General features: G+C 28.4%; 1 long non-coding RNA gene across 1 annotated transcript; it reads right to left on the minus strand.

The window, feature by feature from the left end:
* Nucleotides 1-332: 332 nt before the first annotated feature.
* LOC139425714 (uncharacterized) lies at nucleotides 333-11,502 on the minus strand. Its single transcript, XR_011636877.1, has 2 exons — nucleotides 11,324-11,502; nucleotides 333-2,069 (listed from the first exon to the last, which is right to left on the minus strand). It is a non-coding gene; the product is annotated as an uncharacterized lncRNA (long non-coding RNA).
* Between the last annotated feature and the right edge of the window lie 2,810 nt (nucleotides 11,503-14,312).

The following is a 14,312-nucleotide window of genomic DNA, read 5'->3' on the forward strand; positions in this document are numbered from 1 at the left end:
TACTTCTTTGCTAAATATCCGAAGGAATGATACAAAAATTAGATTCTCTGATTAATTTAGACGCAAAAGGTATACTCTAGTTTGAAATGCTTAATTTTTACCAACAATATTAATATGCATTTCCAATTATTTTTATAAAAATACCAATAGTACAAAAATATCAACAATACTAAAACGAAGTTTAAACTGTTTTGAAAGAATTTCATTTTCAGATATGTCTGTTTAAAAAGAATAATTAACACAGGGCTGTATGGAATAGAATCTGTAGAACAAGCCAGGGCCCACTAAGGGCTGTAGAGTAATAGAAGAAGATGTAAACACCATACAATTCCTTTATTTTTGATTTAAAGACTATGAAGAAATAAAAGCAGAAAATTCAGTTTTGCTGTTCATCCACGAGTTGCACACAAATCGAAAATTTTCTATAAATAGAAAAATGGAATAAACAGAGAAATCTCTGTTACATGAAAAACAGGATACAGAAGACACAGTGCAGGACGTAAGATGGAAATGTAGCATAACAGGAATCAACAGAAAGAGAATCATTCGATGCTAAAACGTCGTAAATAATTATCATCAAGTAATTTTTTCAAGTTAACTTTTTTATAAATGTATATCCAGGAAAAAAGATAAGTTCACTGTAACCAACGAAGGAAAAAACAGAAAATAAAAGTAAATTTCAGTTCAACGCAATACAATATTTCAAGATTCCAGCAGATAAACCAAACCAGAACCACCAGTAGATGAAAAAGCAACAATATCAGGAAAAGAGATGAAAGGGCAGTAGTATTATTTTGTGAAGTTAACTCTTAAAATATGGGACTAGAAGCCTTACAGTTTTAGGAGCTAGGCATAGAGTTTACAAATTATAACATAAGAGAATTGTATCCTATTCCTTAAAGTAAAAACATCCAAAATAAAAATTTATGCTAAAGATAAAGTCCTAACTGAAAAACTACATTTAATGTTTTTAAGGGCCAAAAGTGTGATAGAAAAATTTATGCCCCTAAGAAATATATCCTATTTCTTCAAATAAAAGTGCCCAAACTGGAATTCTGCAACAAGAAAAATCATGCACTGAAGAAGTCTATCATGTCTTTAAGCAAAAATACCCAAAATGAAACTATGCAACAAGAAAAATCATGCACTGAAATTGAAAAATTATATCTTTAGTACTCAATTTGAAATTATGCAATAGGAAAAATTTTTATGCACCAAACGTATGATAGAAAAAGTAATTCACTAAAAAACCATAGCCAAAGTTTTTAAATAAAAGCACCCAAAATAAAATTAAACAGGAAAAATCGTGCGCTAAAAAACTAAATCATATGGCAATAACGCTGTTTTTCGAAGCTCTGTCGCCAAGGAAAATAAAAAACGACATGCCTTAAGTGCCTTTCACTTGAAGCAATGCGATGATTTTAAACTGTATATAAAATCTTGCCGTGAAGTCTGGCTTTAGAAAAGAGAAATAACTTCAATTGAAAATTTTTATGAGCCCAGGTAATGCAGCATTGGAGTAAGTTTTTAAACATTACACCACAAATGCTTTTCATTTTCACAAAACTGTGACTTTTCTCCTAATTGACATTTTGCGCCATTTTCAAAACAAGCGTAGACAGCGCTGGCTTTAGATAGGCTAAACTTGACCTAACAGTCATAAGTAACAGCTGCAAACTTAAAGCAGTTATAAAAATAGCATATTATTCCCAAAAAAGCATCATTTCATATTACGACGGAGCCTTCGAAAAACAGCCTTAATTAAAAGTACCCAAAATGTAATTATAATTAAGCAGTAGGAAAAAATCTTACGCAATAGCAAAGTAAAACATTTATAGTCGTATAAAAGGATATAAGGTAAACAAAAATAGAAACGTGCATCACAATGGCAACTGATCCGATGATTACTCTGAGGTCAACGCCTTTATTTGTGTATGGATGATGAGGATGAATCACTCCGTCAACACTCCATACTTCTTTACATTCCATACGACTCTTTAAGAAGATATGGGAAGTAAGGAAGCACGGAATCCAGACAGAGGACTTCCAGCTTCTGGAACACAGGACATCTGAAAGAAAAAAAAACATAATGTAGAAAAATATTGTTACTATTTAATATTAAATGTTTTTATTTTAAGCCTTTTGGCCAAAGAAAATAAAAATAAAATAAGCCCTAGTTTAAGTGCCTTACACTTGAGTCTAGCGGCAAAACTATAATTAAAACTATATTTACTATCATGCAGTAAAGAATAATTTTGGCTTTAGAGCCGACTAATTGGTAAAATATAATGAAAAATTCTCAATTTTTGAAAATTTTTAAAAGCCCAACTAATGCAGTGTTAGAAATATTACAACAAATATACATATTTTGTAAAAATTACTAACGCTTTTCATTTTACAAAAATTGTGACTCTTTTTTCACGGTGAAGTTATGCGCCATTTCCGGAATCGGTTAAACTTGACCTAAAAGTCATAACTTAACAGTCGAGTTCAGATCCTAACAGTCAAGTTTTGTTTATCTTAATTATGACTTGCATGGGTCATAACTAAAAAAAACTAATTTTGACCAACAGTCATGAATAGCTTTTACAAACTCGCAGCAATTTTGAAAATACAGCATAATATTTTTTAAAAAAAAAAGTAATTTCCAATTCTGTTCAGATTATAGATACTGATATAATTCAGTTCAAAATAATATCTATCGGATAGAGCCTTCGAAATAGGGCCTTAAAAGGAAAACTTAATAAAAATGATTTACATATGATTAACATCTAAAAATGTTTACTATCACTGTTAGAAATTTACCAAACGCTATGATATCAAACTTACCCGTTGAATATATATATAGATAGATAGATAGATATATAGCAGTTTTCAACAAAATTTTAAAACAAAAATTTTCTAATTATTTTTGAGTTGCTCCAAAAATTTTATCTAACCCTAATATATATAATTCTCTTACGTGGCTCCCAAATTTTGGCTGCATTTCTTTTCCGCCGGTGGCAAAGTTTGCTTTGTTTTGTTTACGTTACTATTTCTCTTACACGGCGAATCGACCAATGATTGCCGCTAAAAATGTCACATGCCAAATCTAGCTGAGGTGGCTCAACAGATAGCGTTTTTAAAAACGGTGACTGAAATAATCAGAGAGCATCAGCTGCAGCAATCTCATACTATTAAGCTAGGCAGAAGTGAGTAGTCTTTGTCGATAGATCTCTATTTTAGTATTTTGTCGAAAGCGCTTTTTTTTCGCGAATTCATATATTACGAGTTTATTTGACGATTTTTGATTTATATCACGAATTATACTATAGCACATTTCTAATAGGTTTAACGAATTACAAGTCATTTATTTGAATTCAAATTTATTTTAATGACTTAGTATTTACTAAAAAGATGTAATTTTTTTTAAAAAAAAGTTTTTATATGGATTTGAATGATTGTTTTGAATTCTTAGAATTTTGTGCATTTGCAATGTATCTAAGTTAGTAGCGAGTGAAGCGAACTTGTTTTGCGAAGCAAACCATTTAAGATTGCGTAGCAATTTTCGGGGGTTGGCGAGATATAGCGAACAGGGGGTGCAGCCCACTAGTTTTATTTAATACTTTTAAAGTTATAGCAAAAAAACTTCAGACAAAAAAAAAAAAAAATTTTATAAAATTGTTCATATCTCCATAAATATTTTAACGGAGTTTATAAAATTTTATGCAGTTATTGAAAATAACCCCCAAAGTAACCGATCCATGTTTCAAGCTTATTGCTTGATTTTCTAACATAGGGTGTTCAAAAATACTTGTTTTCTTTCGTAATTTATTGTCTGTCCCTCAAACCTCTTAAAGCTTGAAACCTTATTGCTAAATATGAAAAATCGCATGAATTAAACACCTCCAAAGTTACAAAATAATTTTCGAACTATTTCTTGAGAAATTTAAAAAGTGTCAAAAACTGCAAGTGTCTCTTCCTTTATTGTAGAGATACATATATATAAGTTAAAAATATAGAGAAAAAAAACATGGAAAAATATTTAAAAGAGAAATCTAATTTCTCTTTTAAATGTTTTTTTCCGTGTTCTCTCTATATTTTTTTAACTTATTTTATGAGTTCTATGTACTTGCAGCTTATGCGCAATAAACAATAAAAGCAAATTAGTACTTTTGTTAATTTTCATCGTTTATTTATCTTTTCGTTTATTATTATAATTATTATTACATGTATTTATATAGTCAGGAATTATCTATAAACTATTTGGTGAACCCCCCTTTCAAATATTGTCACCCAGAAACGTGTTTGCCTAAAAGTCAAGAGAATCTGGGATTTTTCCAATAAGATCTCTAAAATTCATAATCGTTTCACAATGACTTTTTTTCTTACAATCATAACTATTTTGTTAGCTTACTTTTTTAAAAAATGAAGCATTCAGATTTAAAAAAAAAAAATAACGTTGAATATTGTTTGTAATGAAAAGTAATAAAACTATGTCCCATCCTATACTCTATACTATACAGTACCATTTGTTAATTGGATTTAAAATCAATTAATCATTGCATAAAAATTAATAAATCAGTAATGTCGGTAAACAAATGTTTTTCAACTCCCAAAGACTTAAATAGGCACGTTTAATTTTTAATAATTAGTGTTTTTTTTTAGGAATTACCGGGTTATACTTATGTTACTTAACTACTCAAAGCATACACTTAATAGAATAATATTAATTTTGAATTATTCAATTTACAGACTAATACCATATCAGCACAAAATCAGAATTTACAGCATTACGGTAATGTAAATAAATCAACTCATTAAAAACCTACACTCTTTTGTCTCAGTAGTCACTTTAGCGAATTTTAGATAAACTATGATGAATGCATGCTAACATAGTTCGCAGTGGACAAACTTATGTGACAAATAAAGGGAAAATCCAAAATACATTATTGAAAAAGGANTAAATAAATTAACTCATTAAAAACCTACACACTTTTGTCTCAGCAGTCACTTTAGCGAATTTTAGATAAACTATGATGAATGCATGCTAACATAGTTCGCTGTGGACAAATTTATGTGACAAATAAAGGGAAAATCCAAAATACATTATTGTAAAAGGATGGACGAGATTTTAGAATTATTCGAAGTAGACGATGAATCACGTCATTCGTTTTCAAGTCTATTTATAATGGTACCCTTTTAGCATTGTCACTCAGCGCGATTACTTCCGCCCCCCTTTTCTAGTAATCACATGTAGTCTAGTAATCACATGTAAAACTTTTAAAGCTAACATAAAATCGGATGTAACTTTATTTATAATGGAAGAAAAGAGATAGTCATAATTTTAATGGAAGTTACAAATATATAGGCTGTGTAAATGAGTTTTATATGTATAACTAATTTGCACAGCCTATATAAATTCTAAATATCTGTTCGATGATAAATTAAAACAGAAATAATATGTGTTCAGAAAGATCTTGATTCTTATTGTTGTACAAATGGCGCCCTAAACTGTTATGATTTTTATTCAATTCTCATATACCTGCTATACCTAGATACATAAAATGTCTAATAAATAGAATTGTCACAGGCAAATAGTCGTTTAAAAAGTTAAGTAAAAGAATACGTTGAAAAGCACTAATGTTTTTATACATTCTGTAAAATTTCTCTTCATTTAACATATTTTTACACTAGAAATTTTCCGACTGATTTTGGTATGAATCTGTTACGTTTGTAGTGTGATAAAAAGCGTCACCTACGTTGCGTTTTTGATTTAATTAAAAGCACCCTTTTCATTGTGTTCACTAAGTTTAGTTACCCACTAATGGCAACCTAGTTAGAAAAAGATTAAGTTTTAGTTTAAAAAAAGATGTTTTCTACTATTGAAAAATAAAAGGAGTTTGTAAGGATATTATTGGGATTTCGTTTTGTTATATCAAACTGAAACAACCTAAATACGATGAGGAACAAAACTGAGAAATTATATAAATGACTCAGTAATAAGTAATCAATTCACACTATTGCAAGTTTCAGTCACAAAACACCTACAGAATTCCTATCTATCCATTTTTATAAATCCTTATAAATTCTATACTTAGGGACCAATAATTCCATCGTTTGGACACCAAGTCTATCATACGTCAAAATTTACTATAATAACCAAACAACCAATATACAGTACACTATAATTACAAAAAAAGCTTTTTTTTATTGCCATTAGCGAAAGCGATTGTTTTAAAAATTTTACACTAGAATGTAAAAACAGTGAGTAAAATTAATGCAATTATACTTGCTATGATTTATGAGTTTTGTTATTCACTAATTAACTTACATATTTTGGCGTTATTTTATATAATTAAAATATTAAATATACTGAGAAAGTTTTATCTAATGACAGCTGTGCCTTTTCATATGAGAAATTTCTTTTCGGAATTCTAAAGTTAATAATAATAATAATAAACCTCAAAACCAGACACATTCTGAATTTTAAAAAAAAAATAATAAATAGAAAGATTCTCGAGTGAACATTTTGCTATTTTTATCATTTTCTAATAAAAATTTTAAAATATCAGTACAGCATTTGACTATGTCAAAATCCAATCTACATTAAAAGATTAATCTTAAACAAAGACACGCCTTGATTTTAATAGTTCGTGGATATTACGTAACATTAGATAAATATTTATGTGCTTTTGCCGGTATGCAATGTATAAGAAAAGCGTTTCAGTCTGCATTCAATTTTAATTGAAATATCAAAACCGGAAAAACTACACGGCATATCTATTACAATTCAAATGAGCTGTTATAAAAAAAAGTTTTTTTATTTTTATTACTATTATTATTAAAAATTTCATTTGAAAACTTCGGAATCAATGGTCAAAGGGGTGCTAAGCGAGTCGGTCATACTGTCATAAGAGGCAATTCAACCTTTTCGAATTAAAATTAATAAGTACAACTTACAATTTCCTTCAATTAAATTTTCACAATTTTACATTGAAAGAAACCACAATTGAAATTGTTAAGGATTTCTTTAGTTCAAAAATGCCTATTACAAATTCTTAAGACACGAGAAAAACAGAGAATTAAAAATGAAACTATGCACTAAAATAATATTCTTCAATGTTGCAAAAGATGTAATCAAGATCACCCCAAATTTAGCCCTCATGTAAATAAATTGTCTGCCTTCTTATCGGTGAAAACCTAACGCCACCCCTTGTTCCAGATATTACTAAACCATACAATCAATCGCATCTTGTTAGACACTCTCTGGATTTCCATTAAATTAATGATCAGATTGACAAATCAGGAAACAATAAATCATTCACACCGTACATCTTCAGTAAATAACACTTAAAGAAAGACCGGATCAGTTGTGAAGAATAAAAAAAAAGAAAAATGTTAGCCAATAAGGCCGTCGGGAAACAAACGATCGAAATGACGTCACCTAGTCACATGCATGATCATTTCTAATTACAACCCCAGACCTTAACTCTACCAACCATAATCAATAACACCACAACTCACTCCACTACATTCAAAGATACGAGCCGTACATGTCATCCAACAACGTGAAAGGAACAATTTGTTACATTGGATCATCTTCGAGTTTGTTGTCATCTTTTATCCCTAACTTTGGCGGGGAATGATTCTAACGGGTAGACGGCGATTTATATGAAGCTTTTCACAACAAAAGATCGCACCAAAAGTTCCAAACGGGGATTTACTAGCGAAAATATCAATCATTTTTGTGGAACACTAGGCTTTCTATCTTTTAAGACAGTTTCACACCAGGAAGATTGGCGAGAAAACTTATCTGCAAAATGAATGTGTTATGCTAGAAAGTTCAGAATATTAGTTATAGAAAAGAAGCTGCATTGCAGGAGAAAAAATTATTGATCTATCATTTTCAGGCAATGAAAAAAAAGTAATATATTTTGCAATGCAGTCACGTTTCTTTTTTAAAAAATCCCCTCAGATTTGAAATCATTTTGAAGACATCTTCAGAAAAATCTATCGCATGCTATCTTTTTTTCCTTAAAATAAATATTTTAAAAAAAAATTATTAAACTTTTGCGATGAAGAAATGTCATATATTTATTTTATCCTTATTTCAATAAATCCGATGTAGACAGAAAGATAGAAATTTGTTTTAAGAAGAAGCAAATTCCTAAATCTGAACTTCGTTCAATTTATTTGAAGTTTAGATTGAATTCAACCAATAAAACTCAAACCAATTATTTTAAATTAGTAATATTTTTAAGAAATAATAAGGTCATTATTATAAGTAATTTACAACTTATATCATTCAAGTAACTGCGCAAAAAGTGAAAAACACATATATTTATTGTTAATATACATTAAAGTATTTTATATTCTAAGAATATATACTAAGAATCAAAAATATCTGATATTCAATCATACTATAGTGTAAGCTAAGAAAGTATATAAAATATTAGATTTTTAAAGCAAGATGAGACTGAGAAAAAAAAAACGGCCAAAACTAGAGTATAATATAATTAACTGGCTCTGTGGGGAAAAAAACGCTCGGTAATTTTTAATAAAGGGCTTTGTAATGATTTTAATAAACTAAACAATAAAATATGGTTTTATAATATGTGATTAAATTTGATATGTGCTAAAATGTGATAATTTTATCACGATACCTTCAATCATGGCATAAACACCATTGATATGGTTAAATTTAATTTTCACCTTAGTATTTTTTACTATATGTGTGCTAATAAAAGCTATAATTTTGAGACACAGAGTTGCAGGTTTCGGTTCATCTGAACGGAAAAATTATCAAATGAATAACTTAAATATCGTATTTTCTAGTTTTTAATTTAAGAATTATGGTTTTTATTAGCAGAAATTGCATTACCATGCAGTGTGGTAATTTTACCAAAACTGTTTTCCCTGAGTATGAATATGCAACTAAAAATAAATAGATAAAATGATTAGAACAAATTCTTTTTTTGTTTTACGTCTTGATAATTTTCAGAGTATTTTTCTACCAAGAATTCGTTGTTTTCAAGCAAAATTTGAAAATTAAATTTTACTGAGTAAGAACTTTATTAAATTGTTATAATAATTATTAAAAGCGCTATGAATAATTATTAAAAGCTCTTAAAATTTTTTAAAAGGTAATACAGTTTAGTAAAAACAAGAAGCAAATAATTTTAATTTACTTAAAATTATTAAAATGGTATAATCATAATTAAAATAATGAAATGAATTTATATAAGTAAAAATAATTTATAAAGAAATTTGTTGTGTCATTCAGCCTTTCTGTAAATTAATTTACCCACTGCCATTACAAAAGGAAAACATCATTTAGGGATTTTTTTTTAAATTATTTTATTTATTTAAAGTAAAAGTAAGTAAATAAACATTTTTACATTTTTTAATAACTAATTATTTACAATTATCCCTCCGATTTGATTTGAAACCAAATTAAAATTAAATTAATTTAGATTTTTAATTAAAAATTCAAAACTTTATATCATTTTAACAATTGTAAAATACATTTTAATTCACATCTATTTTATGTAACCTTGAAACAAACAGTTATGAAAATAATAAAGTTTTTTTAAGAGATTAAGTAATTTTTTATACCTAATGTATAGCAAAAAAATACACCAGAAATGCAATATCTGAAGAATTTAAAAATTATTAACTGATTTTTTGAATCAATATTATTTATTTTGATAAAAAGTTATTCTTAGTAAGCAAACATAAAATGTTTACATCTTTTAAAACCGAATGTTTTTAATTACTCCTCAAATTTGATTTTAAAGTAAAATAAAATTAAAATAATCCAGATTTTATTTAAAAATTTAGAACTCATATCAAACACAAAGTTAAAATTAACAATCGTATTATATAAACTTAATTCCCATGTTCATCAAATAACTTCGAAACTAACAGTTGTGATAATAACTTAGTTAATTTATTTCAATGGTAAAATAAATTTTTCTTAACCCAACTTAACTTGAGAAGCACCAGAAATGTAAGAACTGGAGAAAATAAAAAGTATAATATATTTGATTCTTAAATTATTTTGATCGCTGTATAAACTAATAAAATACTATTAAGTCACGGTGAAATTCATAAAATTGAACATTAAAAATTTACTTCCCCTAAAATTTATCAACGAAAAATGCCATTCACAAAAAAATAAAAAACAATAATAAACTAAAAGGTAATAAAATAGCAAAATTATAGTATAACTGATACATTTTTTATACGAAATATGAAGATTTATATGAATCAATGAAAAAATTAAAAGATGAAGATAACACAAAGGTAATGCATCAATTTTAAAAAGTTATGCAATAAGAGTGCAAAAAAACTGTTAAAACAAATAATTTTAAATAAAGGGTGTGAAATTGATTCAGATTTTTATTTGTTTAAAAATTTTCTAACATAACTAGTCATACACTATTGTTGGGGGTGTCGGAACTGATCAATATTTATAGGTAAAGAAGAATATTTTAAAAAGTAAAATGCAAAGAAAATTTATGTTACTTATAATATTACTTTAAATAATATTTTATTCTGAAATATTTTGGTCATTTATGAAATAACAAAAGAGAAAGAATTTCTGTACATTTTACTGAATCCTAAATCTTCACAAAATTGAAAATTGTGCTAAGAAATATGCACTGCCACATCAAAAATGCAGTTGCATAAATAAAGCTTGGACAGTCCATAACAAACTCCTTGATACTTGTACAAGCGTTTGATACTTGATTCTTTTATATTATTTTCATTAATTTATTATTTTTAATGTTAGTCTGACATACATATTAAAAAATTTGGAAACACAAAAAATTAAATATTTTTACTATTTTTTAACAAATTTTTAGAAAATGTCTAAGTTAGTATTTCACAAATAATTCCGAAAAAGCATTAGACATAGCCACCAAACCAAGTTTAATATCAGTTCTTGAAATGCTGTTTTTATCTGTTTAAGTGTTATTTATTTCGTTTCAAACATAATACAATAATTTTACTATGAAAGCTGACACTTAATTTCGCAGATATCTGAAACTTTTAAAATACTCATCATTCATTTGAAATCGAATGTTTTTTACAATACATTTTTTTTTTCAAATTTAAGCAATAAATAGTATGGCTAGCTGCCTGCAGTTACAATCTTTGTGCTACTGCAATAGACCAACAATACTGCATGCACCCTTTACGAAATTTTTATACATTTTCAATTTCAAAATAAAACACCGCACATTTCGTGAAAACAAAAAAAGATTCGCCAAGTTTTTTTGAACTGTTAGAATATTCTTTAATCTGATAAAATTTAAAACGTAAAAATTTAACTTACCGAAAAAAAAAGTTATCGAAAAATATCCTATAACTGAGGAACGAGTCCACCAACTCTAAACCTAAGTCCGGATCGCGTTGAGGTACATTACTTGTGAATCCAATGTTTCATAAAGCAAAGACGAGAAACAATCAAGAACCAAACCAGCTCGACACTTCAGCCTCAAATCCGGAGCAAAACTGACTATCAGGCTCCGTTTCTTGAACGCATCGGGAACATGAGAACCCATACAGTCCATATATGGAGCCAGACATCAGCCAGTGTAGAAGACGTTCCAGTCTGCAATACGAGATTCCCGGTTGGGGCATGCTACTTTTAGTTACTTCTTGCGAAAAAGTTTCTCTATAAATAACCATCTTTCCGGTCCATCCTCGGCTACAGGAAAACAGAGCATAAGCATTTTCCCCCCATAATGTCTCCAGATGAACCTGCTGCAGGGGATGGGGACCCCTCTCCAGAACCAAAATGGATTTTTACTTAGCACATCTGGTTTCACTTCTTTATTTATCGTCTTTCCCTCAAGATGGAATTCTTTGCGTGGGTGAGGGAGGCCGTGGAAAAAAAAAGTCATAACTGGCCTCATCAAAAACAGCTGGGACTAGCATTTTTTTTTATATCTTCTTCCTTTTTCCTTCTTTTGGGGGAAGAATTTGATGGCAAAAATGGAAAAAGTCGACAAGGGAAAGGCTTCAGATTACAAGAGTTCAACTGGTATCTTCTAAAAAGGAAAGCAGGGGGTACAGAGTCCCCGTTTTTCCCTTTTACAGCTGAAACAGTGAGTCACTCATTTAATGAGTACTCATACAGCATTTGCACCCAAAATAGGTATTATGATTCAAAACTAGAAGTTTTAACTCTTCACTCATGACGTACCTGATAGTTAAAGATAACGTTTAGTACAAGAGGCAGATAAAACATCATTCTATTTTTAAAACCTGCCTATACCTTATCTCAAGTATGATATTTGTCATTCGATACTTCTGTTATCTTCACAAAGTCGATATTTATGTTATCAATACAAAGTAAAATTTTGGTATATTTTAAATCAGTTTACTTTAGTATCAAAATAAGCTAAATACGACAGCACGTGCGTGTAAAACCTTGCCAAGACTAGGTGTATTCTGGTCTTGGCAAGTTCTCTTTAACCTCCTGAGATCGAAGAAACAACATTAATATTAAGTTTTAAAAAAGGGCAGAAAAAACGGGTTTTAGTTGAAAATATATAGTTCAGCAGAAAGTAAACTTATAGATTCGATAAAAAAAACGTTCCTAAAACAATGCAGTTGATTAAATTTAATTGCAGTTTTTCCTATTATTTCTTATGGTTACATTAAAAAAATATCTTTCCATTGTTAGCATTTTTTGCATATGGTAGGTTATTTTTATATTGTATTTCTTCAGATTTCGGACATGAGACAAAAGTTATAAGACTAAAATAATAAAATATATATAAGTGTCGTGAAACTTTCTGAAAAGTTATTTTAATCTAATTTCTTACCTTCCAAATAATTTTTCGTTGTAATTAAAAGCTCCGACCAGCAATGATAAAACCAATTATATTTTTACATAGACAACCGATTTGTGAATGTATAAAAAAAGAAAAAAATCATTAAGTAATATTTCTTAAGCAAAGTTGTCGAATTTAAACCAGACCGAAAAAAAGCCGTAATTTTTTTAGTTAAAAAACACTAAAAAAAATAATAATAAAAGCCGGCTTTGATTAAAACACAATATTTTTCAGAAGCTGAAAAAATAAAGAAAGCGTAATAATGTTAATTGATTACAATCGTGTGAATGGATGATAGGAACAGGATGGTACAGTACTTACAAAACTTACTCGTCAGAAGAAACAATATTAAGTTTTAAACAACTTAAAATTATAATCGATTTCTCAACTTTGACTATAAATATATTTTTAATATTTCAGAAATTAAAGGGAACATAATATTGTTGAATAAATACTGTCGTGGGAATGGATGATAGTAACAAGATGGAATAGTATTTACAAAACTTGTTCGTCTGAGGAAACAACTTTATTACTAATTAAACAACTTAGAATAATAATAAATTACTCAACTTTGACTACCAAATATATTTTTAATATTTCAGAAACTAAAGGGAGCATAATGTTTATTAATTATAGTCGTGTGAATGAATGATAGGAACAAGATGGAACAGTAGTTGCAGAAACAACTTTAATATTAGTTTTTAAACAACTTAGAATTATATTCAATTTCTCCACTTTGATTACCAAATATACTTTTAATATTATTTTGGGCGAATCTTACAGTCGTACATAAAATTATTGATAGAAAGAAGATTTAGCACAATCTTTTGAAAAATGTTTATTCTGGAATAATTTGAATCATATCTCGGATGTTCTAGAACAAAACTGTAATATGTTTAGAGTGATTTTGGGCTGGTTTTAAATTGAATAGGATGAATTGTATCTCTAAAATTACTAATATTTAAGCTAAATGTAATAAATGGACCTAGGTAAAAATAGAAAATAAACTTCAATTTCGAAAAAATTTCTAATACAAATTTGAGAAGAAAAATAATCCGTATAAAAAAATTAATCTCTGCAATAAAAGTTTAAACTAGCACAAATATCTTAAATTTTAATTTTAAATTCTTTATTTTTGATGATTCAGCAAATATTTCAGCAGATTTTATAGTTTCAACTAGGACTGTGGTGGCTTAGTCGAAGAAAATTTTGCAGGATTTGGAGTAAGATAAATTTACTCAATTTCGACTGAGGTTGGTTATATTTTATAATTTTATAACTGTCGTTGAACAGCCAACTCAATTTTTATGGGTTTACGACTACTAATGTTCAACTGTAGCCTTGTAATTTTGAACCCAATTCAGAAGACAAGGGAACTCCTAGATCGAGTATTGGGAGAAATTTTGCCTTCATAGAGGACTTTTTGATGGAGCTAACTCGCATTTGCGTTACATGGAGAGGGAGACCACGAGAACCTCTCCC

The sequence above is a fragment of the Parasteatoda tepidariorum genome, chromosome 5 (genome assembly GCF_043381705.1).
Source record: "Parasteatoda tepidariorum isolate YZ-2023 chromosome 5, CAS_Ptep_4.0, whole genome shotgun sequence".
Lineage (NCBI taxonomy): Eukaryota > Metazoa > Arthropoda > Arachnida > Araneae > Theridiidae > Parasteatoda > Parasteatoda tepidariorum.